Source organism: Polypterus senegalus, chromosome 13 (assembly GCF_016835505.1).
Source record: "Polypterus senegalus isolate Bchr_013 chromosome 13, ASM1683550v1, whole genome shotgun sequence".
NCBI classification, from domain to species: domain Eukaryota; kingdom Metazoa; phylum Chordata; class Cladistia; order Polypteriformes; family Polypteridae; genus Polypterus; species Polypterus senegalus.
This window is the reverse complement of record NC_053166.1, coordinates 88,684,179-88,688,439: the sequence shown is the minus strand read 5'-3', so window position 1 is coordinate 88,688,439 and position 4,261 is coordinate 88,684,179.

Below are 4,261 nucleotides of genomic sequence, written 5' to 3'. Positions count from 1 at the left end.
CAGAATTACGCCTCTTTGAATATGTAAATCAATATTAATAGCCCTTAAGCTCAGCGTTCTGTGAAATGACAGTGGCAAAACAAAGAGGAAAAATAGAACAATTTCAGCGAATACCAAGTGGAGGCAAGGAAAAACGTACTATTGGTTGGTTTAAACAGTGGTATAAACAAGAAAAGGAAGTTGATCGAGTGACATAGCGTGTTGGAGAAACTTGAAAGCTCAAGTTCACAAAGTCACACAGTGCCCGAAATAAAAAAGAAGTCGCCGTGAAAAGACGAGTTGTAGCCCAATGTCTAAGTGTCATATGAAAGCTTATTAGGGTACAGAGAAAAAAAAGGCACACAGTGGGGGAAAAAGCACAAAATGTCAACTTCAATCTCGAAATTTCCACTTTAATGAAGTAGTTTATTTTGTTATTAAAGTAGAACATCATAAACTTCATCTTAAAGTCATTTCATTTACTAGTTTCTCAAATCCCATCGTAACTAAAGTAGTATGTTAAATGCTTTTTTTTGTATTTGATCTTCTATGTGCTCTAAGATTGTGAATCACTATGTGCTTCTTAAACCGGCTTTCTCTTCCTCCGACAGGACACAGAATCCATTGCATTTGTGATATTACAGCTCTCTGAATAATTAAAATACTGAGATGTATACATGATATCATTTTCATGATGACAGGAGTTAAAGCATGTTATTAAACATTGGAACACGGTGGCGCAGTGACTGTGTGCAACCTTCGATAAAATAATTTATTGCAGCAGTACTGTCTCTTTCAAACGTACTAACGTCCAATTCCTGTCCTTCCTTTTCTTTCTCCAAATACCCAACCACCGCACAATCAGCTCTGTAATAGACGTTAAGCCATTGGTAAGCTTATAATGCCGATTCTCCAAAACTTTTAAGGAACATTGAAATATCTTTGTAGTTCATGTTTAATTATTCTATCCTTCACACCAGTCCCAGTGAAGCATACAGTGCGAGGCAGGAACAATCTAAAAAACGGAGCACCAGGTCCTTTAATTATTAACAATATAGATTATTTAAATAAAGTTAAAGTACGCGCTTTATAAAGTGGCTCAGGTTGTGCAATATTATAACTGTAGTGCAAGTTTACAGAGAGGTGATTGTACTAATAAGTACAAACAGTTCTACAAGGAGCAGTTGATGGACTGATTGAGTGTGTTTAGAGCTCTTGGGATGAAACTCTTTCTGAACCGCGAGGTCCTTACAGGAAAGGTTTGAAGCATTTGCTGTGTGAGAAACAGTTCAAATAGGAAGCATGGCTGAGGCAGCGTGTGCTTGATGCTGTATACCGATAATTCTCTTTCCGATCAGCTGCTCCGAGTGGTGCAGTGAGAGTAATATGGAAGAAGATGATCTGCTGTGGCAATCCCTAATGGGAGCAACTGAAAGAAGAAAAAGAAGGTGCAGTGAGAGTAACAACGCTGAAGCAGTTATGGTAATTAGAATAGTTTGGCCATTCTGTGGACCAGTATATTGTCACTAGTTAATTACAATCAGATGCATTACACTAATAAACAATATACGGTTTGATTGAAGCCGTGTCAGTAAAAGAAAGGATAACCACACAGGAACAGTAGCACTGCTTTGACGCTTGGTGCCACCAGTCTGCAAAACCGAGAGGAGAACAACAGGGTATGAGCTACCGTGGAAACGTGCGTGGCTTTACGGCAAGTTTAGGTTTTATATATCGCGATTTCAACGTGGAAACATTCGTAAGCAACATTTCTGTGCATACGCACCTTTATACAGGAGGCCCCAGATCTTGCGCTGTGTGACTGTTTGTTGCTGAAATAAAACTGAGAATACAGGGAAGATGATTTGCTACCGTGGAAGAAATACACTAAAGAAATCTAGAGGCGCTAGGCACAGTAATAAAAGATGAGTACAGCAAATCTTAACAGGAACGGGACAAGCGTATACTGCATCTCAAGGATAGTCTTTTGAAGATGACTAACGGAATCACTATACAGCTTGTAATAAATGTTTTGTAATTAAAGTTTTTTTTTTACAATTTGTTTTAAATTATCTCTACATTTGGAGGTCATATAACATGACCAAGTGAATCAGTAGTGGTGGAGCAGTCACGAGTATTTTAAGATTCATGTCATTCAAAGATGGTGATTTGCTTATTTTATTACAAGCACCCCAGAAACACACCCAGCCTGGCACACACGCACTCACACATAGAGTCACTGATAAAGAGGCTCAATGAAATAATAAATAATAAAGATATGTTAAAATATAAATTAAGCAAAAATAAAAACAAGCAACACGTATGCAAAAGCCTTCCCCACTTCCCAACAGTGATAATTATTTACAAATATTGCACTAATTAAACTGAACAAAACACTAAGCACAATAATCAGCAGTTATAACGCAGTGCAAAACACAGTCCAGTGATGGGAAGAATGAATTGAGATGCCAAGTGAACAGTTTCCTGAATGTTATGATGGTTTTGTTCTGCTGTGTTCCAGGCGTTGTGTGAAGATCTGTAGAAGTTGGGAATGCTTCCCAGACAAAGATGTCAACCAACTCAGATGAAATCGCAAGAACAGGAACAGGAGAAGCATATAAATCCAGAACGAAACTACAGCGCAAGGTTGATTGTATTGCAGAAATGGGGTGTAAGCATAGGAATGAATAAACACAAATGAGACGGCTTAATTATCCTACTTCCCAGCAATCCCTGCACCCTCTGAGCCTGCCCAATAATATAATACTACCAGGGCTGCTGGGAATTGTAGGCAATTTCAGTAGCGCTGCTAAAGGGGAGAGTGAACTGGCAGTCTTGTGAGGTACAGTTCAGTGCCTTAGACACTCAGTCATATTGCTTGTCAGAATAAGGACAAAGGCTTAATCCTGGGCTTTTGGTTATTCAAGTGGATTTTGGGGTCGTGAGTGCAGTTAGTTGCAGACATTGTGCATCTGATCAAAAGTTTTACTGTTTTTTCAAAGACGTCACACCTAGAAGATGAAATGTAGGCTGAGAGCTAGGAAATAAGATGGATCACTTTTCAAATCAGTGGAGAAATAGCATTGCAGATCTCCTAGTTCGGCTCCATTTGCTTGGTGAGGGCCAGCTCATCTAGATAAAGCGGATCTTGAGAAATGGCCACTTTGCTTTGTGGTTGCTACTGTGTGTGACTCTCTCTTGGTCTGTTGGCTATGCTCTGTCAGTGTTCACATTCAATCCCACATAAAACCCATCTTTTTTCTGATGCATTTTAATTGAGTGCATGTAATTTGACTCTTCTGGACTTTGCAATGCCGAGGCTGATGGCACTGTATTGTCATTGCATTCTGTCCATCTACTGCCACATAATATCTGTTCCTGCACACTTAGGTAGATTTGTCAAAGGCTGACTCCTTGTAATTTATCATGTAATGAATAACCTTGTGTTTTATGTAGTTCCTGTACTTTATATTGTACCATTGTTTACTGTATATTCTGTGAAGGACATTTTATAAAATACATAAGGGACTGCCACATTTATTCAGAAAGTGTAATGTGGTCTTAGATCCTCAAGGACTGTCCTCTAAATTCTGTATCTTCATCATTTATAGACAGTATTGTTTCAGTTATGTTGTCCGTCTTTAGGAAATCTTTCAGAATCTTTGATTGTTGCTTCTGCACTTCAGTGTTGCAGTAAGTGAAATACGTTACAAACACAAAGTAATTACTTTTGGTATTTCTCTCATTTTAAATTTTTATCCATTCCTTCTTCCATTCCCTCATCCTACATTATTCCAATAAATGGTCAAAGGGAACCCAAGCCTGTCCTGGCAATATCAGGGGCAAGGGCAGGAATGTTAGCAAGCATCAGTGGGATTCTGAGGCATTGGAGGGTGAAGTTGCCAGCCAACTATGTTTCCATGTTTTTAAGCTGCAGGAGGAAACTGAAGTACCAGGAGGTGAACATACAATCTGCTTTGAGGTTTGAACCTTCCATTGAGAAGCACTGAAGTAGTGGTGCTTTCCAGTCCTACAGCACACTGTCTGTTTTCCACTTTCACGTCATTCCCAAGTGCCAATCTTTATTTCCACAGCATGTTTTGTATTTTGTATTGATACATCTTTTCAACTCCCTATTAGGATAAGGCAAGAGGAAAGGCTTGGCAGCAAAGGGTTCAGGTGGAGGTGACAGTTGCAGTCGAGGAGGAGCGAACTAGCAATTCCAGGTTCCTTTCTTATTGTCCTTGCAACGAAACTGCAGCAATCCTAAAGGTATATTCAC